This window comes from Papio anubis, chromosome 1 (assembly GCF_008728515.1).
Source record: "Papio anubis isolate 15944 chromosome 1, Panubis1.0, whole genome shotgun sequence".
Classification (NCBI taxonomy): Eukaryota; Metazoa; Chordata; class Mammalia; order Primates; family Cercopithecidae; genus Papio; species Papio anubis.
In genome coordinates, this window is record NC_044976.1 from 99,792,284 (window position 1) to 99,817,670 (window position 25,387).

The following is a 25,387-nucleotide window of genomic DNA, read 5'->3' on the forward strand; positions in this document are numbered from 1 at the left end:
CCCTTTGGTGCCCCTTCCTTTGCATGGGAGCTCTGTTTTCACTCTATTAAATCTTGCAACTGCCAGGAAAAAAAAAAAAAAATCCTCAAACCAAATTGTCACAATACTGGCCTTAACCAACCCATTTATGCCCAGTGTTCCATTTTTTGATTGCCACATAACAATGGAACACAATAAAAACTTTTTCTCTTCAAATTTTTGTTCCTTAAATTTTTCTAGGTAACACGTATGAATTTCATGCAAAAATTCAAAAAATTGCAACCTCAGGCATAAATGGGTTACGAAGACTGATTTCTACTTTGAATTATTTTTCAAACTTAGATGGATCATTCTATAAGCATATTAATTCAATCTTGGGAAAAACTTGCCTGGTAATATGGCAGAAATCCTAGTTGTAAAAACATCTTAGAACAGCTTGACTATTTCTCAGGTTTTCCATCTTTCACGTCTCTAAAATGTTCAGTGCAAGTTTTTATAGTGAAGCAGGGCTGATATTTTTGTAAACTTATGGTATATTATTGATAATTTTCAAATAACAGAAAACCTAGTCTATTAGCTAGCATATTTTCATTTACTTCAATTGTTTATTCAAAAAACATTTACTTTGCATTTATTATATTCCAGAATTGTGTTAGGTCCTCAAAATACAAAGATATATAAAGCCTCTTTCCTCAAAACAGATTCATAAGTAAATAATTGCAAGATGATATGGCAAGTGCCTACTATATAGTAATTGCTCATTAGAGACTTGTTCAATGGATGAATGATGGTAGGACTGAGAATGAAATTATTATCTTTGTCTGAGGAAGTCAGGGAAGGGGGAAGGAATCACTTTTGACCATTAGCTCCATGGGAAAAAGGGGAAAGGGCATTATCTTGTTCACTCCAGCATCTAGCAGAGAATCCAGCAAATAATCAGTGTGCAGTAAAAATGTATGGAATGAGTAAATGGGTGAGTGAATGAGGAGATGAGTCAGCAATGTCTGAGGGAGGAATAAAATTTGGGAGGCAGGTGCACATTGCTTGTAAAGGAAACAAAGTATACAGAAGGCATAGAGATGTGGAAATGTATTATTCCTTTCCAGTAATAATTTTGGATTTTCATTTAAAGCACTCTGTCACGTATACACTAGAGACGTAATTGCTGGTACACATGCTTCTTTTTGGTGTATTTCATATGAATCTATATGCATCTAAAAATTTTCTACAACACTATTGGTATATGTGTGTGTGTGTGTGTGTGTATATATGCATATATATATATATATATATATATATATATATATATATATATATATATATGCCGGATGAAATATCTATGTTTTTAGCACAGAAACTTGTGTTGTCACAACTTATTTTAAATAGCATATTTACAAGCAAGAACAACTCTGAAATCAGAACACATAACATTGTCCTAATAATACAAAGATTAATTCACAGAGCACATTTGGTGGGAAAAAAATTACACATTTTACCACATAGTTAAGTGTATTATCTTGTCCATTAGTTGTGCAGTTAAACCTTTATCAAGGTATAACAAGCCCTCAAAGTGATTTCAATTGTATGACAAAAGGGATGGAATAAAATTCATTTAAAACTGGTTCACACCAGCTCTCCTGCGTGTACTATTAACTGCTAAGATCAAGTCACAAAACATTATTTTGAGGAGAAAGGGTTTAGTGAACCCTAGAAATTGGGTTTGATTTATGCCAGAAAATCTGCCTTTTCACTGCTTGAGATTTCTATGGAAGAAAGCCACAGTCTTTTACCAAATGGTTTCTAAGGAAACCCCTTATAGCACAGCATTGGAAAACAATTTGGTTGTTAATGAGAAATGGTTCTCACGGTGGGAAAGTGTTGACTGAAAGAAAAGGCTTCTGGAGTTGGCGGTCAGTCTGTAAAAAGAGTTTACCGCTCTACAGTTACGTTTATGAAATTTCTAGATACGGCAAACATTTTTAGGTCCCATTTTCCAGTCATTCTCGCTTGTAAATATATTTTTTAAAGAAGCTAGGGCAATAGAAAAGCTTTGTCTTAAAGTTTAGATACTTGAACTTGCAAAAATATATTCAAACAAGTTGTCTTCCAGAATCTTTGCACTCCAGTGAGTTTTTCAGTCTGTTTTGGAATTGTAACATTCCAGAATTTATATGTTAGCATTGAAATATAAATAAATTAATTTTGCATAAAATATTTCTAAAAATCCTAAAATACAGTAGGGTATTTATATATTTTTAAAACATTTTAAAAATGTATTCTGAAATGTCCCATAAGTTGTATTTATTTTACTTCTTTCATTTCTCCATAAAAATAAAATAATTAATTGCAATGAATATTTTAACTATAATCCTTTTGTAAGAATTTCAAGATTAAATTTTAATATCTAATGAAGCACTAAACCTTGTAGTTAAAAAATAAATGCTAAATATACACGAATTCTTCTAAATGTACCTATTGAAGTCAGACTCCAAAATAACTACACCTGTATTTTCCTGATAATGTAATGAAAGCCAAGGAAACTCATGCAATAACTTTAAATAGATTTTCATCTGTAGCATGATTCAGAAACATGAATAAATACATGACAGGAACCAAAAAAGTGACCATCAGAAGTTCAGAGGAAAATATTTAGAAATATTTCTTGCTTTGGGATTGTTAAAAGTTTTCAAGTCTGTTTAAAAATATAATACTCAGTTGTTAAGTCACTTGAAAGCATATTGCTATATTGCTTTGCCCAAAGCTGCCATCAGTCCATCTGTCCACAAATGTGTTTTCTGCTTTAGACTTTCATACAAAGCAGAGTTGCCAAGAGTCTTGGTGTTGTCTTCAGTTGTTTTCCTCATTTGACCCCCACCTCCTTTCTCTTTCTTCTCTGGTCTTTGAACTTCCTCCACTTTGGGCAGCTGCTTTCATTTGCAACTCTGCTTTGAGCAGGGAAAAAATTCTGCCAATGAAAACAGGAAAAATAAGAAAACAAGAAGGGTTGCAAGTGTTTTGCATGTGTTGCAGCTCTCCGGCTGTCCACTTTGGGGATCTTCCACCATTGGGTAGTATACTGAGAAGGAATCTGCTGTTGGAAACTGACCCTAAGTGACCAGAGCTTATCTAAGGGACATTTTTCTTCTCATCTTAGAATCAGTAAATTTAGAAATCATTTGTGTTAAAAAGAATTGTGAAAGTGATATTTTATGTTTACTCTCCCACTCCATATTCTGAGGGTGTATATTCATCATTTGGTTTGGTCAGATCTATGCTATTAAGTTACAGTTTTTTATATATAAAATATTATATTTTAGAGACAGGGTCTCACTGTGTTGCCCAGGCTGGTCTTGAACTCCTGGGCTCAAATGATCCTCCAGCCTCAGCCTCCCAAGTAGCTGAGACTAGAGGCGCTTGCCACTGTGCCCAGCTATAGTGTTTTTGATTATGACGGTTGAGAGGGAGAGAATATGACCTTTCTTTTTAACTCTCCTTCATTCCCTGCAATACACTCAAAAAACCTCACAGGGCAGAAACTTCCCTAACTTTCTCAGAGTAGTATATGATAGATATGCATGTACAATACATGAGAGTACTTCATAAATATTAGTTCATGAAGCTAATGAAGAAAACATCTTTTCTAAGTCAAAAAAATAGCAAGCAAATTCTTAATAGTTGCTGTTATTATGCCAATATGCTTGATTTTTGAAGTTTTGTGAGATCTTTTTTGAGTGGCTATAAAAGGGAAGAGATGTAAGTCTTGTCTTCATTAATAAAACATCGGGAGGATTGATTGATGGTGGTATCTGAATAATATACTCAAAATTGTAATGTAGTTTCTGACTTGGCACATCTATCTTGTTTTCACTTCTTTGCTTCCTCCTTTTTCCACAGTATCCACTGCAGCACCACAGGATGGTTCCCCAGATAAGGCAATAATCTAATAAGGCAGCTGTAGATCTCTGTGTTAGAATTAAGGAAGGAGTATTTGTCATTACTTCTGTAACCCACTCTGCATCCACACTCACATATAATATGTAGCTGAATGAAGAAATCGCTCAAGCAAAATGTTGCCTCCCTTTGACCTTGTCTGAGTGCCATTCATTGTTGTTATCAGAACTGAGCAGTAAATGGCAGGAACCACACAGAGTTGTAAACAAGTACAAGTGAGAAAAAGAAGTAACTGTATTTGCTGAGTCAAGATCCATGTAAAGGAGAGGATCACATTTCCCTTTCTTGGAAACACTTTTGAAAATATTTACAGTCCCAAGTTCAAGTTAAAATATTCTCATTAATTGCTGTGTGTTAGACTCTTCACTAGTAGCTGTGAATACAAAGATAATGTATCTTGCTCATGGAAGAACTCACAGACTAGACTTATGATAACCTCTCTTCTCCTTAGAATTTGAAGGACTTTAGATGGTTTCCCCTAGATTTTTGTTTTGTTGCACAGTGTTACTCGTATTCACTTAATGAATCTCTAATGAAAGGCCTATTTGGTGGGATAGTAGGAGTCCTAATGATGAATAAGTCCTAATGATGAATAATTCCTAATGATAAATAAGACATCATTAGGACTTCTACTTTATCAGTCTGTTTTACGAGTCCCACTCCACTAGACTGGGGCCTTCTGGAGGGTAGGTTCCAGAAGGCCCCAGTCTAGTGGAGGAGTGAGACTTGTAAAATGGAAATTACAGTACAATTTTTATAGAAATGATCAAATCGTATACTTTCTGGAACACTTAACTTCTGAGATTGATAGATCTTACTAGTCAAATGAGAATACACATAAGGTGTTGTAGCATTGTATCTGGCAGATTGAGAGGACACAAAAGATGTTAACTGCCTCCTTTATCATTATCACCTTTACCTTTCCTATTTCACTATTGTTATGCTAGATATTGAATACAAACCTAGCCCTTCCATATTTGACCTCTTTAAGTGTCTCATTAACAAAAGTCAATCTACTTTCTAGGTGACATGAGACTCCTTATGTATCAGCCTATCATTATCACTTATGTTCTTCCACAGTTCCTGAATATCACGTGTGGTGATAAACACGAAAATGTATGAAAAATTGTGTTCATTGAGAGAAAATGGAAGGCTTTTCATTCTACTTCCACATTTTCATTCCAGCGCTTTTCTCTTTTGGAAGATGAGTACTGAATCTTGCAATGAAATTTTTTAAACTTAAGGTATATTTTAGTGAGTTCCACTCTGTCTGACTGTCTGTCTGATGCCGTCATGAATATTCAATTAACTTTTATTTTATTTTATTAATTAATTTATTTATTTATTTATTTATTTATTTATTTTTGAGACGGAGTCTCACTCTGTCGCCCAGGCTGGAGTGCAGTGGCATGATCTTGGCTCCCTGCAACCTCTGCCTCCCAGGTTCAAGCGATTCTCATGCCTCAGCCTCCTGAGTAGGTGGGACTACAGGCATGCACCACCATGCCTGGCTAATTTTTGTATTTTTAGTAGAGATGGGGTTTCACCATGTTGGCCAGGGTGGTCTCAAACTCCTAACCTCAAGTGATCCACTCACCTTGACCTCCCAAATTGCTGGGATTACAGGCATAAGCCACTGTGCCCAGCCAAATATTCAATTACCTTTTAGATCAGGGTTTCTGAACCTCAGCTCTACTGACATTTCCAGCCAGATAATTCTTTGTTGTGTGGGCTGACCAGTGTGCTGTAAGATATTTGGCAGCATCCCTGGCCTCTACCTACTAAATGACAGCACCCCTGCACAGCTCTGACATTCAAAAATGACTCTAGACATTGCCAAATATCCCTGGGGGATAAAATCATCCCCAATTGGGAACCACTGCTTTTGATCATCTGGCCATTGATTTTAGGCCAATAGGTTGGAGCTATGTGACTACAAGGGTGTGTGGTCTTTCTTCTGGTAGGTGTAGGACTTCAGTCTGCCATGCTCCTTCACATACTCAGTGCCTAATTTGTGCAAGGTACCAGCAAACCATGAGAAGAAATGTGGTCCATGTCTCGAAGAAACTCATAGTCTAACAATTTGTAAATTAAGTTGATTCTTCAGGTTTTGGAAATATGCTAGGTGATTCTTGGTAATGCTTTGAAGTGGTACCTTGAGCTTCTTAGGTAGCTGTGATAAATTTCCACAGTTGGATATTATTACGTGTTATCAAAATACTTCCAAAGCAGTGGACAACCCCTGTACTTTTCTTGAAATTTGTCATTGAATAGTTGATTCTTGGGTAAGGAATGGATTGAAATTTGCAGCTTTGTTTTACTGGGATATTTGCTTGTTGTTTTAATGTTTAAACCTTATCCCTCCAAATCTTTTATAAATCAACACTTGTGTTGTAGATTTGGAGGATAATAATAGCACCTGTCCTGATACATAGAGTTCTTATTGTTTAGACAGCTGTCTACACTCTGAATATCAGCTGTCTGTACTCTGATTTCAGGGGTGTGTATGTGATCTAGGTTTGAACAATAAAAATATTGAACCCCCCTTCCCTGTACCTACAATTGTTTAAGAGATGAAAACATGCAAAAGTTGGTATAAATTTCAATTCTAAAAGAATATTTGTAGAGTAAAAATCTTACAATTGTGTAACTGAAGCTAACCTAAGTATTCAGCTTACTATCAAGTATATAAAAACCTTAAAAAGCCTTTAAAAATAACAAAAAAATTCCAAATACTATAATTAAGCATTTGGTTCACTTAAAATCAAGTATGGAGCAACATATAGCATTTAATATCACATTTGAACTGATAAATCATTAGGACAACTTAGTTAAATAGTAATAAAAGAATTAATCCCCAGGAGTATAGCATTTCTCTGGCATTTATCTAGTCCTTTGTATATAACAAAGTGGTTCAGCTCTTCATTCATAAAACTGTATTAGGAATCTGAGTCATATGGTTTTCTATATGACAATTTAGACACTTTAGCCTTTGCATTTCAGAAACACTAGGAAAGTTTTTATTTGTTTGAAATAGATTCCAATGATCTGTTCTAATTTTTTCTGATGAAAAGAGTAAAGGGAAATTTCTCTGACTCCTAAACTAACGAGAGATTTCCCTATTGCCTCAGTCTGTCCTCCCACCCCTAAGCTAGATAGAAAGACAGATATGTGTGTACACACTATAACATTGTTTAAGTGATACTCATATTATTGTTCTGAAATAGCCATACTTTAAATGGTTTCAGATAATTAGCTTCAGTTTTGCCAATATAATTTATGTAAGTCATATGGCTAGGTCAAACTTAATAGAAAATTTAGGAAGAAAGGTATTTAAAAATATATTTTATGATGAAAACTATCTTGATAAATTTCCTTATTTATTTTATATGATAAAAATCATTAGTTGCTCCCTAATAAAATATCACTTAACTTACATTACAATGCTGGGCATGTATTACAAGTTGCTCATTTTTAGAGCTAATTTATGTAGCATATTTGCGTGTGTGCATAAAAGATTGTGACAGAGATAAGAGAAATAAGTGAAACATGTTCACTTATTCACAATATAAGTGAATATATTCTATTAATATTCAAATTAAAAGTTAGATAGCAAGTCAGTAGTTCATTTAGTTGAGAACCTTAGGGGAGGATGGGGAACTAACAATAATGGTACGATTATTATCATTCCCATTTTACAGACAAGGAAAATGAAGAAGCACAGAGACGTTAAATAAAACTCTCTCAACGTCATGCAGCTGAGAAGAGATTGGACTTGAACTTCAGTGCCAGCCCTGTTAATCACTATGCTGTACTGTCTCTCAGGTTCTTATGCCTTTGTTTGAAAAACATGGTTCCCTGTGAAATTTTACATGTAGAAGAAAACTTCACACTCTGAGAGCTCTCAGGATATAATTATTTCAGACAGATACCGGGAACATAAGATGGCTTATCAATCTAAAATGGCCTTCCTGTCCTTTGGATTGAACTGAAACCATCCCTAATTCCAGGGATAGGTAGATGATCCAGGTTTGGACAATCAAAATATTGAACCACCCTGGGCCTACAAGCGTTTCTGGGATGGAAACATGCAAACGTTGGTCTAAATTGTTGTTCTAGGCAGCCCAATACATTTCTCCAATGCCTGGTGAGCTCTAAATGTCTCTACATGTTTGTTGCAGAATGAATGAGAATAAAAGTTTTCTCTTAGAACATATCCCTGACATTAGGTATGGGATAAAAGTGGAAAATGCAGTTTGCCTTATAATAATACCTTTCAGAAATGACTTTTCTATAACAGCCATTCACCAGTATTCTAAAGGGCACCTGTCAAGGAGTCACTGCATTTTCAAAAGTACATTTATTTTCACATCACTTGCCAAAGTTGATCTATTATCATCACATTATGCCCCTAGTATAGAGATGGCCCCTAAATTAGAAGTAGCTATGAATTGCTGAGACCTAGAAGCTTAGTTCCCTTAGAAGCCTTTTTACCTGAGGGCAGGGAGTATGGTGAAGATCACCTGTTTTGAGTCATACTGGCCTGAGGTTGAATCGTAGCTTTGAAGTCAACTGAGAAATCGCATACTATGCATAGCATGACCAGCGGCATACTGTGCAATTCCTCAGTTGACCGAGTAATTATAATCACCCATAGGATTGTTTTGTGAGTTAAGGGAAAGCTATATATACTCACATAAAATAAGTTGTATTATTTTACTTTCTTTTACAACTCTCAGTTGCAGGGATAAAAGGGAAGGAAAGAGGGAGGGATGGAAGAAGAGAATAATGGAAGGAGGAAGAGAATGATAAAAGAAATTGGCTAAAAAAAATAACTCATTACTGAAATATTAAGGGTTCAAACAATATTCTCAGGACTTGGTCTCTGCATTTCTCCAGCCTATTTTTCTTAATACTTGCGTTAACTCTCAAAGAAGTTATTTCCTAATGTCATCCTTTAGCAACTCTAAACTTACACATCTTGCCAGTTTCTAATATAACATAAAAAAGAGCAACTCTCCCCAGAAATATCTATAGGAGTCTTGGCCTCACTTTGATGAGACAAACTTGCATGTTTCTATTCCTAAAACAACTGTAAATTCAGGGGGGTTCAATAGTTTGTTAGATCACATGTCTGTCCCTGGAATCGGATAGTTTCAGCTCAATCCAAAGCAGGGGGACCGAAGGCACAGGAAGCATGGTTGTCCAAAGAAAATTGTTGATAGTGTTACCAAAAGAAAGGGAATGAATATTAGATGGTAAAATCAGGAAAAAAAAATGTCCACTACACTGTCACTCAACTAAATAGCAGTTATTATTGTGTTTTGTGCCACTTACAAATTCCTATTAAACCTACTACTACATTTTAAAAAATCACTCTATTTAACAACTTTATTCAGAAAATATATTTAGATTTCCAATTTGGGATATTGCAATACATCTTCTACCTTTGCTTCAAGATGAATATAATTAGCAGGAATTCCTTAATAGGCCTATGTGGAACTCTCATTTAATTTTTATGAACCTCAGTTTTCTTCTCATTGTCTAAAGAGTTACAATTTTCTTTACTTTTGGCCAAGCAGAATATAACAGATTGTTGTCTTATAACTTTTCTCCTTTCCTCTTGTTCCAGAAGCAACAATTACTTCTTTTAGGCTAGGTTATTTTCTTTTTTTTTTTCCCCCTCAAACTGCTGATAACTATATACATACCACCACTTCTGGCTTCTCTTTTTTTTACTTTGGCTCTAGGTGGAATGATAGGGTACACATAAATGTTCACGTGGGCTCTGGAGTATACCAGGAACTGAAGTAAGGTACATGGACATCTTGAATATTGTTAACTGTGAGATGGGCAAGCCTATGCCTTTGCAAATAAAGGAGGATTGGGAAAGATTAAGGTGAGCTTTCTTGCAAATAGATGGGTCATGGTAATAAGGAATTCTGAATGCATGAACAGTGATGCTCAAAAGCAGGGGGTCTTCAAACTATACTCAAGGACCAAATCATTGCCTCTTTTTATAAGTGAAGTTTTATTAGAATACAGCTCTACCCATTCATTTAAGTGTGGTCTATGGCTGCTTTAGGACTTAAAATGCCAGAATACTTGTGACAGAAACCTTCTGGCCCTCAAAGCCTAGAATATATGCTATCTGGCTCTTTAAAGAAGTTTGCCAACACCTGCTCCATTGTAAGGAAGATATTAGTCGGGTTCTAACAGAATTGTTTGTTGAACTAGGGTTTAAAACACATGGTAGAGACTCCACTGTTATAACCAGAGAGGAGACTGCCAAGAATTAGGATAACTTGTTCTCAGGCAAAAGGGCTACATAAAAGGCAGAGTCTTAGTTCCGCAGGGCCAGTGCAGAAGGTGAGGAGGCAGGGGTTACACTGGTGTCCGTGGGTCATTGTTCATGCAATGGATACTCAGTCTGATTGAGGGATACATGCAAGGCTAGAATTTGTGCTGAGTCACCAGATTTAAGATCTGAGAAAAATGACGTACATTTCTTCACTTCAAAGACGTGGGGGCCATTAATCCAGATTTTCCCCTTGTTGAACTAACTCAGGAATGGAAAACAACCTTGGTGAGGAAATGGGACACTGAATAGGGATACTTCCTACCAGCCCAAGACTAGGGTTAGGGAAGGACTCCCTTGTTGGTAAGAAAGGATTTTTGCCTCTACAGACCTTTACTTAGACCTGTACTTAAATGAGGTAAAAAGTGAGAAAGCAATATTTCTGAAGTGCCTACAAACCTGAGGAGTCTTTCTCCATTTGTATGTTACTCAAGATCTCAAAATGCCACAACTCTTTAAAAGGGCTCCTTCTCTCCTTTGTATCGGTGACTTGCAACATGCTATTTGAATCTTTCAGTAGGCTGACCTGTTTGGCTAATGCCATAACCCAAATTAATTGTTCTTTCCTCCATGTTTTTATCTTATCACAGTAGACAGCATATCTTGCCTTGTATTATACTTATATGTGTACATGTAGTCTTCCCCCAGACTAGCCATTACTTGAGAGTGAAATTTTAGCCTTACCTATCTAAATATCCCCTGAGTGCTTGTCTAGTGAATGCCTCATTGTAATGCCTATTGACTTAAGTGGAATTTAATTAAATGGGGTTTGTTTTATTCTGCTAAGACTGTAGTAGATGTAGGCACAAGTCTGATTCTTTTCTTATAACCACCATTTTCCCCTGTTATGGATATATCAAATTACCACCCTTAACATCTCCTCCAGATTAATTTGTCTTGAATGAGCCCCTACTTGACCACAGCTGATTAAATTACCCCAAGGGAACTCAGCCACATAGGTTTTATTTGTTTGTTTGTTTGTTTGTTTTTTGGTTGCAAAAAGCAGAACGGTGCGTATGCAACAGAGACCATCTTAAATACGAAAATTGTTAGAGTAGCTCACAGAATCGAAGGTATCACTGAACAAGCAAGCTTCAGGAGGTTAGAAACCAGGACAATTCTGAGGACTCGAGCATTGAGAACTCATGAACTCTTTGACCCAGAGCACCCCAAGGCACCTCCACTTAAGACTCAAATTCTAAGGATCTGTGTAAGCCAACTGGATTCAATAATGTAACTCTGTGCTCAGGAAACAGGTGGTTCCTTTTTTTTTTTTTTTTTTTTTTGTAATCAGAAATTGGAGTTAAGAGGATGCAGGGAGAGTGGTAGACAAACGGAAACAAGTGTTACCATAGCAATCTATTAGAGGGCAAACTAAGCCACCAGGAGTCTCTCAAGAATGTAAATTTAGAGGCCAAACAAACAAACAAATGTTATGAGTGACTTTTGGCTTAAATATCATGTAGACTAAGACTGGAGGCGCAGTGGAGAAGCAGGGAAAACTGAGAGCTGAAAGAAAAAAAATGAAGGATAGGAGTGAGCATCCCCTAAGATGGACAAGGTGGCTTCATTTCCTAATGGTTTCTCCTCTTCTTTTCCTTGAACCTACCAATGTGTGGTTATTTTCCTTGCAATATTGTGTTGTAAGATATCCTTCCAATTTATAAACAGAAAGGATAGTAATTCCTTCATGTTAGAGTATTTAGCTATAGAATAATAGGAATCAAAATTATCTTAGACATCAAAGAGTACAGAAAATCAAAGATAATCTGAGGCAACAAGACACAAATCCCACTTGTCAATTCTGCCATTTGGTGATCATGATGGTAGTGATTTGAGATATGTCTAGCTAAGTACCAATCACTATTTTAAGCATTTACGTGTATTGTTCTCTCAAAAGCTCTGAGGGATAGGTAGAATTATTAGCCTCATTTTACACATAAGAGAGCTAAAGTATAGAAATAAAAAGTAATGGAGCCAGGATTCAAATTTCCCAATTCAACATCGAAGCCTAAATTCTTGAAAGTGCAGGTCTCTTCACAAACTTCAGAAATTCCACAGCATACAAGAAATCTTAAGTTTTAGGGTTTTTCAAAACCTTATAAATCCCTTTGAGTCAAAAATTTCTCTTTTTTTCCAGATCCTATTCAAATGTCAGTGTTACTATTTAGCCTTGGATATCTCCATTAAAGGCAACTTCTTTCTGGACCAAGAAACAAAGCTTTACATCAGCTGCTTCCGTAACAGCAACAATATGAATGACCGTTTATTGAGCAATTGCAATGCACCAGGATTATGGTTTATGAGCACTTTATGTTTATTACCTCACAACTCACTGAGTTAGATACTCTTCACAACCTAGTGAGCTAAATACTATTACTTCCACAGTATATATTATTATATAATAAAATGCTTAGAATATACACACAGTAACTAAACAATACTTATCAAATATGGCTCTAGATATGTTTGATAAATATTTGCCGAATGAAAACATGAAGGAATCAATTAGCAATATCTCTCAGCAGCCTTTAGCCCTTGAGAAGCGTGTAGAAAAGAGGAGCTGTCTTCTCTTAGCAAAACTTCTGTCAGAGATGGTTTCCCCTGACTTAGACAGTTGTGTTTTTTCCCTACAGAATGATTCAGTCTCAGAATTGTTCTTTAATCCTCAATATTTCCATTAAGAAGAGCTTCTATGAAGTGCTTCAAAAGTACCCAATGTGAAGGAGTAATAATGACTCCCTGCTGGTGAGCGAAGTGTGGAGGACACAGGTCCCTTAGCCGTCCACTGGATGCTGCCCTGTTTGGCCTGAGCCAGTGTGGGCAGAAATACAGGCAGCAGCATAAGCAGATGCCAAGAACCTGTCTTGCTTCTATTTTCACTGGGTTACTGTATCTCCTTTGTAGTCCAACCTGCAAATTACTTTGAGAAGAAGAGCTACACCTCTGGACCAATATAGGAATATATTTGTATTCCTTGCCAAAGTAGGAAAAAAAATACAGAATCTTTCAAAATTGAACTCGAGGGCAACTAATTTAAATTCCTTTCCTTTCATGTTGAAAATCTTTTGACTGGGTTATTCTGAAGCCATAGCATTAGGTTACAGTGTACTTCTCTGTTACTTTACCATCTTTAAATTTGGCACCTTCAGAAGGTTGTTCTGTGCATTTAAAAAAAAAAAGGAACTACAGTTGGATATTGTATTGTTGATGACCGTTATTTGATTTTGGATTCTTTTGTGTGTTTGGGTCTCGGTTTTTTTGGTTGTTGTTTGTTTTCTAGAGACGGAGGTATCACTATGTTGTCCAGACTAGATTCGAGCCCCTGAGCTCAAGGGATTCTCCAGCCCCAGCCTCCTGAGTAGCTGGGACTTCAGGCACCTGTCACCACGCCCAGGGACAGTTACTTGATTCTTAATAGTCCAGTCATAATGAGACAGGATACTGCATAAGCCAAAGACCACACAAGGTATCAATGTTAAGTGTCAAGAGGGTGTGGAGGAAGTGGGTTACAACCACTTTGTCTCCCAACTGTTGTATGTTTTGCCTGTAAATTTTTTTTTTTAAGTACATTAAACTGTAGTGTATTCAGAAACAATGACAAAACATTAGTTTTCTTTCAATATGCATGACTTTTAAGCTTTTTCCCTTTCCCAGTGACTTGCTTCTCCACTAAGCTCTTTTTCTCTTTTTTTTTTCTCAAATATTATTGTTTCATGTCACTGTGACGAGTTTAGTCTACTGGAAATTCCTATGTTCTCTGTAATTTAGGTTTTAAGCAACATATGATTTATCTTGTTATTTTTAAAAAAACTATCTGTCTTCCCTAAGTGGGTGACTCTGGCATCCTTAATATTCTTCTATAGAAATTGTGATGAAAGAACAGATAAGCCTAAGTAAATCTAGCGTGTGGAGCTCCTTTAAAATGTGAAGATTGTCAACTGGTTAAAAGTAAAACTTGGTTTTGTCCTAAATATCCTTGCTGGGCCTATTATGCATTAAAAAAGGGGCCACAGCCCATTTGCAAGGCTTCTGAATGAACTCCATTCATTCTGTACTTGGAAATGTCTCTTCAGCCACAAAAAGAAACAATAGTTATAACCTAATTTCTTTGGCGCCAATATCAGCAGAAGAAGAGCCAAGAGACCATTATGAAAACTCTAGTAAGTTCTCTTGGTGATTATATAATTCTGTATTCATTGATCATATTTCTGTATTAAAATAAGTACATTTTAAAAAACATTATAAAGTGGATCGGTAATGCTGTAATCTCACATTTCATGTATTATGCAACGTTTTTAAAATGGAGTACTCTAAAGTAATTTGCTTCTTACGGTTACCAAAGTTTAAAAAATACTCTAACATGCACTCCGAGATTTTAAGAGGAAAGCGTTTGTGCTTTTCATCACTATATTTTGAAACCTGAGAGTGCAAAACCAGTTTTCTTAGGTAAACCCCTTAGTCAGTTTCCACATTTACTTGTAAAAGTCAGTGGAGGGCATACATCTGGAAGTAGTAATGGTGGTACACAACGTGTGTTAATATCATTTCCAAGGGGTATCTAGAGTGAACTTTCTTAAGCACAGATCGGATCTGAGCATGCCGCTCCTTTCTTAAAACCTTTTGTTGATTTTCCATTTCCCTAGAAGGAAAGCCCACTGGAGCATGGGCCTTGAGAAGTGCTCTTTCTGGCTTCTGCCTACCTGCCTTTGCAGCTTCACCCTTACCATCTTCCCTGAATGAACTTTTGTCGGTGGCCTCGCTCTTTCTTCCTATGGGATGTTGTTTCTGCATGTTCTTGCAGGGAATTCTCTTTCTCCCAACCCTGTTTCATTCCTTTAATCTGTACAACTCTTTCTTATCCTAAAGTCTTTACCTTAAGGTTGCCTTTTCAAGAAGACTTTTAATTGTATTAACTAATTAATTAATAAATAGTCTGATGTATTTGGAGCTGAGTTTCTATGGGGATTAGTTGCTGGAGGGTAGTTTAGAGCCAGATTGTGAAGGACTTTCTAAACTGTGCTTTCAAGGTTTTGAACAGGAAAATGCTGTAGGCTCTCTGTTTTTTAAAAGTTTGGAGGATGGCTTGTGTCTTAAAAGAATATGTAACATAACCATTTAATTTGTGAGTAGAGGATTAAGGAAACCACTGTAACCTTTTTCTCTCTGCAATAATCCCATCTTCAGCCTCTCAAGCACTGTGAACAATCACTTTCTCTGGCTGTCTTCTTGGAGCCCCTGCTAATTCATTATTGAAAAATACCTGCGGCCTGCATTTGGCCTTATGTTGTCATTTACTTGGTAAGTAATGCTAAATATAATATTAACTAAAATTAAAAGACCATTAAATTATTGGATAGTGTCTACTCTAGTGGTTTAGAGCACAGGCTCTGGAGGGATCTGATTTAAAATTTGCTTTGCCCTGCCACTTGCTAGCAATATATATGTGGACAGGCTATTTAGATAATTTTCTTAGCAAAATAAACTTGAACTGAAGGGTAAGAGATTGAGGCAAGGAAGGTAGACCCTAAAGCAGTTTGCCAAGTACAAAATCTCTTGGAATTTGAGTGTTATCTAAAAATCCATGTGAATCTTGTATTCTCTTCCACAATACATTTCTGTTTGTTTTAATATAAAAATACTTTTAAGTTGGAGGAGGGGGTTAAGTGGGTTGGCGATTATTGCCTCAAATTTTCTGTACAATTATTTCTCCAGGAAAACACACATTGTTTATTCATGGCTTGAAGCAGTCTTTTTTTTTAAACATACTTTTATATTGCACAAGCATGTGAACAGACTAAGGATATTACCAGAAATGTAAATATAATATCTCATTAGAGCAGAAATTCTGCATTGATCTTCAGCCACAGATTTACAGTGTTTACCCCAATATTACTATATTCTAGCTAAAATGTTAAAAATCTAGCACAATAGTGTTACAAAATAAAATGATTATTTCCTTCCCTTCACCATGTATACATCTAGATTATTCCATTCTTTCTAGTTACTCTTACAGGAACCTCAAGAGGCATGCTGGTTTATCTCTTTTCCTGCCTCCCCCCAAATATTTTAGTTAAATATTTTATTCTTTATACAATCCATCCTAAACATGTAATTCTTTCTATCACTTCTTTTCTTTTCTGTTTATTTCATGCAGTCAGCAGTCCATTTTAGGCTTTTGCCATTTTTTCTTGCCTGTAGTATCACTGTGAGTTCAAGAATGAGTTTTCTATATACATTCTCTTTCCTCTTTTGTTTGACCTATGAACTGTATTCCTTCATTGTCTCTGCATCGGCTACAAAATTAAGTATTGATTTCCAAAACAGGCCTGCCTTTCCCATATTATGCTTACCTTCTTTTCCAGCCCAATATATTCCTTTACTCTCCTGAATGGTCCATCCTTTACAGCCAAAATGAACCTTCCACTCTTCCCTGAGCATCCACCGACTCGCTTGTCTCCAGGCCTCAGCACCAATTATTCCCACTGCTTGTCACTACTGTGTTCATTGCCCAAAGCCTGTCGCACAGGCCTCCTTCTCCTCCATAAATCCTTCCTTGATCATCCCAGCTGAATGTGTGGGGTCTCCCTCTCCTTTCATTGTTTCATTTATGGCACAGATGTTTATCAAATGCCTGGTGTACATCAAGCGATAAACCAGCGCTGAGGATTGAGTAATAACTAGGGCAGAATTATTACCCACTCTAATGGAGGTTATAATCCAACACAAAAGTGGCGTTGATAACTAATTTCAAGTTTCATGTGTTCTCCGGGGTCTGTGCAGCATGTTTAGAAGGCTACACCTTAGGCTGGGGGTCAAGAATGTCTTCCCTGATGTGAGGTTTACACAAAGATCTGAAGAATGAAGAGTCCAGCTAAGTGAAGTGGGAGCAGATTAAGGGAATGCAAGGAAATGAAAGAGTGTCCTAGGCAGAGGGAACAACATATGCAAAGGCCCTGAGGTGAGAGTGAAGAAGGAACATTTGAAGAACTGAGAGAAGGTCACTGTGGAAAGCCAGATGCTGTGTGATATGAATAATGCAACAGGGGAAATTGAGATATTAGCAAAAGAGGGATTGATGACCCATGGGCTTGAAGATGTACTGGAACTAAAGTAAGGGGCAAGGATAAATTAAAAGAGGGAGAAATTGGAGAAATAGAGTGCTTGGAGACCGTGATGAATTTGAAGAAAAGGATGGTGATAGAGTTGACCTAGCCAGCTAGAAGGGTAGTGCTTTTTAGTCAGTGAGCCCTCCATCCCATTTCTCATTAAATCTTGTAATGCTTTCTCACTTCCTACATTCTGTCATATTTTATAGTTGTTTATATAATTATCTTATTTTTATACCAATTATAGTTTCCCTGGGTGCTTATTATGGGTTAACAATTATATTATTATTAATAATATGGGTAAATGTTCACAAAGAAGTCTTTGTTGCTATTCTTATTTCTTTCTTTAATCTTTGATCAGGGCTTTTTATTTATGAATTCATCTTATATATCACTTGACAGACACTGAATGCTGAATGCCACAGAATACATGACATTTTAGCAGCATAAAGAAAGGCTCCAAAACCAAACAGCAAACTACACGCTACAAAACAACAATTTTTGGAATTAATGAATGAGGCCAATTTTCTAGAGTCCTCTCTCTCTTTCAAAATGTAGGAAGTGTTAGTATGGCCGGGCATGGTGGCTCATGCCAGTAATCCCAGCACTTTGGTAGGCGGAGGCCGGCAGATCACCTGAGGTCAAGAGTTTGAGACCAGCCTGGCTAACCTGGGGAAACCCTGTCTCCACTAAAAATACAAAAATTAGCTGGGCATCGTGGCACGTGTCTGTAATCCCAGCAACTCAGGAGGCTGAGGCAGGAAAATCACTTGAGCCTGGGAGGCAGAGGTTGCAGTGAGCTGAGATTGCACCACTGCACTCCAACCTGGGCAACAGAGTGAGACTCAAAAAAAATGTAGGAAGTGTTAGTATGTCTAGATCTATTCACAGGTTTGGAAGGAGAATGGGAATAGAAGACAGAGCAGAAAATTAGTGGTAGGATTCAGCAGATCACATCTCCAGCTTCTTAGTACTTTTGACATTTAGTCCAGTTACTGAATTGCTCTTCAATTCTCCACTCAGAACTTCTTTTCATTCCAGTGGGATTGCTTCACACTTATGAGAATTAAGGTACTTATACAAAGCCATTTTCAGAAAGGAATCACTAATATTATTAATAAACACATATTTGTTTGTTTTTCTACATTGAGTTCATTGAATCTCATTTGTATTTTCTTCATATGTTACCTTATACAGATATAGGCAGGATGCCCCTGTTTTTCAGCTGGCTGTTAGATAAATTCACCATACATTCACTTTCAACCTTGTGTGCAAAAATAAAATTAGTTACATGAAGTAGTCATCCACATGACATAAGAGACCTAATTTTAATAGGAAATCATATTAAAAGTGTAACTCTTAGAAAATGTTAGTGATCATCATCTTCCTCTATTTTTTCTCCTAGGTACTTCCTAAGGGTGGCTACTCCAGTGTAGCTGTAGTATATGTACTGAAGGAAGATCCTCTCATACTGCCACAGCCAACAGATAAAGTTGTGAATCTTTTTTGGGAGAAGCCGTTAAGGACAGGTCTGTGAAATGGAAGGATCTCTGGATCACTACAAAGTCTGGCTCAGTGACTATGGCTTTGCAAACACTAAACATTCCTATCTCAAGTCCTGTAGATGGCTTGAAATAGCATACATAAACATGCCTTATAAACATCTTCAGTCTTTATCAACTCTTTGGAGATTCAGCCATTCTTTTTTGTACTTTAGGGAATTAAATAACTTTATAATGTGGTATAAATCTGAGCATGGCAGATGGTAGAAGAAATTTTGTCATATATTTTTAAAGAAATAAAAATGTATTATGTTTTAAAATTCCTTTAACTGTTTTTCTTACAAAGCTCCCAACAACGTAGTTACCAAGTAAACTATCTCAGATGTGATTTTTCAGTCCTTGCTAATCTGTTTATAAAATCTTTTGCTATTTTATAATTTTATCATTTATGTCTGTCCTTAAGTGTTCATTTGTTTTTATGTTTCTATATGTCATGTTTATTTGAGCTGTTTAGTGTAAAGCAAGAACTCCCTGCATCTTATAGCATAAAAAGCAATGTTTTTCACATTCTTACCCTAATAGAAACCCTTATTCACAGATTGATGGCTAATGCTCTACCTTTCTGCAATTCCTAGTCATAGAACTGTCCAAGTCTCACATGACCTGCCTCTTGAAGAAGAAATATACCACGAGTTACTTCTTAGCTATACAGGTTAAGAAACTCAAATGGCCCACTAACTAAATCTTGTTTCTTAACAAAAACACTATGGTCTATCATCATAACAATGCCAACTTCTCACATCATCATTTTGAATCAACAACATGCCATCATATCAAAGAGAACTTATCATGTTAGCATATTGAATATAGAATTACAGTACAGCTATTTCCAAGACCTGAATGAGTGTAGTATATAAGAAGAGCAGTGGTTTAGAAATAAGGCGATCTGACATGCTTATCTCAGTTCTGCTATGGGTATTTAAGGCTAATTATTTAAATTCTCTGGGCTTTACTTAAAAAGGGAAAAGAAGTAGAGGCATGCCCATTCCTTTTAAGAATATGACCCAGAATTTCGATGCATCATTTCTGCTCATGTACCTTTGGCCAGAGCGTAATCAGTTTGTCCCAGGTAGTAGGAAAGGAGGCTGGAATATGTGGCCTTTAGCTGAAACTTCGAAGATTCTAAAGGAATTGGACTATTGAAAGACAAGTAACAGTCTTTGCCATTGCTCTCTTATCAGGAAAGCAAATGCTCTCTCAGACCCTCCTGCCCTGCCCCACTGAGTGATTCCATCAGATGAATCACTGTCTATGGCAGCATACCATTATGAAAACTGTATGCAGCAGATTTCTGCTTAGGCCATAATTGAGCATATAGTTACCCTAGATTTAAGGAAGCTGGGGAAGCAGGAAACAGGATTGACATGATTGGCTTTGACCAAAGTTTCACAAACTTTCTTGGTTCACAGCTCCCTTGGGTTCTTAATAATTTTTTTCATGGTACCAAAAAAATACATAAAAGCTTCATTTACAATTTAATTACCATTTGAACTATGATACATAAGTTGAAAGAAAAGTAATACCTTGGTCATTCTTAGATAACCACAGTTACTACTGGGTTATATATACCTGTGGGGCACTCTACAACTTCTCAAACCTTGGACTCAGGATGGTGCCACCCTTATGTCTTGCCAGGCAGTGCTTGCTTTTAATCACAGCAACTCCTGAAAACCCAGCTTTACAGTGACATAATATTCTAAAGAAATGTAGCATGGTCTAACATGGAAACTGTGAATCACCCCAAGCTAAAAGCTAACAGTGGGCATGCTGTCTGGCAGAGGTTGAGTCCCTATTTCCCTTGAAAATTTGAATATATTATAGCCTCCCCAGTGAGTTTGCTTTAACACCTTTGAGGGCTGGGCACACAGTTTGGGAACCATGGGTTTAGACTAATCATCATTTATTTTCTGGCCTGGACATATTGCTCCCTAGACAAGAATTAGTCTTTTAGGGGGGAAGAAAGAAGAATGGAAACTATTTAGGAAACTGACATTTCAGCCCCCCTGTATTCCACCTAAACTGCATGATCTTTAAGAAGAGAGGCTATGTCTGTTTTTACACACTGTTTTCTGTGTGGCATAGTTCTGGGTACTTAGAAGGAACATAGAGGCTGGGTACAGTGGCTCAAGCCTGTAATCCCAGCACTTTGGGAGGCTGAGGCAGGCAGATCCCTTGAGGTCAGGAGTTCAAGACCAGCCTGGCCAACATTGCAAAATACCATTTCTACTAAAAAATACAAAAATTAGTCAGGTGTGATGGTGCACGCCTGTAGTCCCAGCTACTTGGGAGGCTGAGGCAGGAAAATTGCTTGAACCTAGGAGGCGGAGGTTACAGTGAGCTGAGATTGTGCCACTGCACTTTAGCCTGGGTGACAGAGCAAGAGCGAGACTCTGTCTCAAAAAAGAAAAAAAAAAAAAGAACATACACATTTATTAAATGATTACAAAATGATTATATGATCAATGAAATATGATTAATAATATTAACCAACCATAAAATGCCAGCTCATAGGAAATTTGTTGCCTATACAACAGGCCTCTGTGTACATTCAAGGACCTGGACTATGCCTTCCTAGTTTCATACCACCAGTGCCCAATAATTATTTGGTATATTGTAGGTGAGAGAAAAATGTTGGTCAAATGAATGGGTGAATGTCTCAGTGAGAGCTAGTTCTGTCCCAAACACCATTACAAAGGAGTTTCATTACATGCTAATAAAAATGCTTATTAGTGGATTCTTAATGTAAATCTTCATGTTGACTGCCAAGAAAGAAAAATAACCACTTTCTCTTATCACTATGGATCTAAGGCTTTTTTTTGTTACCACAGTCACCACGAGAAAAACTGACAAAAAGAGAAAAGCAGAACTATTCTGAGATATAAGATGAAGTTTTCTTAAGAAGGTTTATATTATCAGCAGCTAAACTGTTTCACTATTCAGGATTATTACATAAAGCCCAGAAAGTGACTATTTTCAAAAGAGCTACCAAACTTTATAATATAATAGTCATTTGAGCAAAATGTATCTTTTTCCTTTTTCTTGTTCCATAGCCCAAATTGGCTTTTGTCTATTTTCATGGTTTTGCCATTCTAGCTCATTCTGTTTTCTTGGGAAGCCATGCTCTTTGGTTTCCATGATTGTAAAGTGTATGGCTCTGTGACAACTCCATAGAAGAATGTGTATGTGCTAGTGCGTTAGATTTGTCTAGATCTAAAAATTATCTATGGTTAGTTGATTGTTTTCAGTAATATATTTAGAAAACTAGTTATGTGTCTGTCTCTATTGCTAAATCAAAGGTATTTTGAAGGCAGGGACTACATCCTTTTCGTTTTTGAATCTCCAGAGCATTGCATCTGAACCCCCAAGACCTGGTACAGAGTAGGTGCCCAATTCATATTTGTCGAGTTAATAAACTCTTTCTTCGCAAAATTTTCCCAATAGCACAGTACAGAGTTTGTTCATAATAAATATTGAATGTATTTTTATTTTGTGAGAGCCTAAATCATTTTTAATTCTTTCAATGTTTCTGAAAGCTAAGAGACAGGATTTATTCTTCCTCTTTTCTAAATGGAAAAATATAATTATCCTTAATGATGGATATCAAATATTGAATTTGTAGTATACAAGAAATAATTTATTGACTTAAAATATTTTAGCGTTCTTTCTTTTTTTGAAGAATATTATATTTCTTTGTTAATATATTTCTTTTTTTACCATTTTAATAAAAGCTTTTGCTGGGCATTTCTACTTGTTCAGGGGCCAGACTGATGTTACAGTTGTATGCTCCTATATTTTATTTCAAAAATGCATTTTTATTTATTTTTTCAGCATGAAAGTAATATATGCTCAGTGTAAACAATTAAGTCATTATAAATATATTTAACAGGAATACCAGAGATAACTTCTGTTAATAATTCAATGTATTACTACAATTTTTTCTATGAATTTAATATAATAATATTGTTGGAAATGTTGATACAATTATTTAAGTGAAATTTAATCATACTGCACATACTATTTTGCAGTTTTTTTAATAGTGTATTTAAACTTTTAAGTGCAAAAGATTTTCAAGACTAGCAAATATAAATCTACCTTATTCTGTGTAATTGCTAGAGCCTACATTCAGATGTTTGCAGGACCCGATCCTCCTACTTTAAATTACTTACAAATTTAAATTTGTAATTAAATTGTTTATATAATTGTAGTTTTCATATCTGTATCCCTAAATATATTATAAATTCCATGCCTAACACATACCACATGAAACAATACATATAATGGCGATAGGTGCTATGAATGAATGAATGAGTAAATGGTGGTATTCCCCAGAACTTTCTTCACAAAGCCTGTGCTCTTTCCACAATGCCACACTTCCTCCTCTTAGTGGTTGCTTTATATACTGTGGGAATTTTCACAATATCATTATTAATGGTTACATTATTTTGAGTTTTATTACATATGTTTAGGTCAATTGTGAAGGCAGAACTAAGCAATTTAGAAATTCAGAAATATAGGAATAATAATTATATACAGACACACCTTGAAGATATTGTGGATTTGGTTCCAGACAAGTGCAATAAAGTGAATATTGCCTTAAAGCCAGTGACACATATTTCTTGGTTTCTCAGCACATATGAAAGTTATGTTTACACTATACTATAGCTTATTACATGTGCAATAGCATTGTCTAACAAAGTACGTAACTTAAAAATACTTTATTGCTAAAAATTGCTAATGATCATCTGAGCCTTCAGGGAGTGAATCTTTTTGCTGATGGGGGGTCTTGCCTTCATACTGATGGCTGCTGACTTATCAGAGTGTTCAAGACTGGGGTGGCTGTGGCAATTTCTTAAAATAAGACAGTGAAGTTTACCATATCAGTTGGCTTCTTTCACAAAAGATTTCTCTGTAGTATGCAGTGTTTTTTTGATACCATTTTACCCACAGTAGAACTTCTTTCAAAATTTGAGTCAATTCTCTCAAACCTTGTTACTGCTTTATGAACTAAGTTTATATAATATTCTAAATCCTTTGTCATTTCAATAGTGTTCACAGCATCTTCACCAGGATTAGATTTCATCTCAAGAAATGACTTTCTTTGCCCATTCATAAGAAGCAACTACTCATCCAAGTTTTATAATGAGATTGCAACAATTCAGTCCCATATTCAGGCTTAATTTTATATTCTTGTTCTTTTGCTATTTCTACTACATCTACAGTTACTTCCTCCAGTGAAGCCTTGAACTCCTCAAAGTCATTCATGAGGGTTGGAATCAACCTCTTCCAAACTCCTATCAATGTGGATATTCTGACCTCCTCCCATGAATCATGAATGTTCTTAACGGCACCTAGAATAGTGAGTCCTTTCCAGAAGGTTTTCAATTTCCTTTGGCCAGATCCACCAAATAAATCACTATCTATGGCAGCTATAGCCTTATGTGTTTCTTAAATAATAAGACTCAAAAGTCAAAATTACTTCTCGATCCATGGGATGCAGAATGGATGTTGTGTTAGCAGGCATGAAAACAACGCTGTAACTTCCTTGTACATCTCCATCAGAGCTCCTGAGTGAATAGGTGCATTGTCAATGAGCAGTCATATTTTAAAAGGAATCTTTTTTTCTGACCAGCAGTTCTCAACAGTGGGCTAAAAATATTCAGTCAACCATGCTATAGACAGATGTGCTGTCATGCAGACTTTGTTGTTTTATTTATAGAGCACAAGCAGAGTAGACTTCACATAATTCTTAAGGGCCCTAGGGTTTTCACAATGGTAAATTAGCATTCGTTTCAACTTAGGTCACCAGCTCCATTTGCCTCTCATGAGAGTCAGCCTGTCTTTTGAAGGTTTGAAGCCAGCCATTGACTTCTTCTCTCTAGCTATGAAAGTCCTAGATGGCATCTTCTTCCAGTATAAGGTTGTTTTATCTGTGCTAAAAATTCGTTGTTTAATGTAGCCACCTTCATTTATAGTCTTATCTAGAGCTTCTGGATAACTTGCTGCAGCTTCTACATCAGTACTTGCTGCTTCTTCTACATCAGTACCTTGAGCTTTTATGTTATGGAGACAACTTCTTGATCTCATGAACCAAGCCCTATATCTGTAAGCTCTTCTGCTGCTGCTTCCTCACCTCTCTCAGCCTTTATAGAATAGAACTGAGTTATGAACTTGCTCTGGATTAGGTTTTGGCTTAAAGGAATGTTGTGACTGCTTTGATCTAGTCCAATAAAACTTTCTTCATATCATCAATAAGGCTGTTTTGCTTTCTTATCATTCATGCGTTCATTGGAGTAGCACTTTTAATTTCCTTTAATAACTTTTCCTTTGCATTCAAAATTTGGCTGTTTGGACACCTGGCTTTTGACTGTTTTGGCTTTTGACATGAATTCCTCACTAGATTAATTATTTCTTGCTTTTAATTTAAAGTT

At 36.3% G+C, this 25,387-nt stretch overlaps 1 long non-coding RNA gene across 5 annotated transcripts; it reads left to right on the forward strand.

The window, feature by feature from the left end:
- The first annotated feature begins 2,295 nt into the window (after positions 1–2,295).
- LOC101015407 lies at positions 2,296–19,222 on the forward strand. 5 transcript variants are annotated; one of them, XR_004176527.1, is made up of 5 exons: positions 2,300–5,174; positions 7,632–7,741; positions 9,681–13,757; positions 15,476–15,589; positions 18,803–19,222. It is a non-coding gene; the product is annotated as an uncharacterized LOC101015407 (long non-coding RNA). The 5 variants fall into 5 exon arrangements; XR_004176524.1 differs by having other exon boundaries at positions 2,296–5,174; positions 7,632–13,757; XR_002515292.1 differs by lacking the exon at positions 2,300–5,174 and having other exon boundaries at positions 5,508–9,829; positions 12,429–13,757.
- Positions 19,223–25,387: the final 6,165 nt, after the last annotated feature.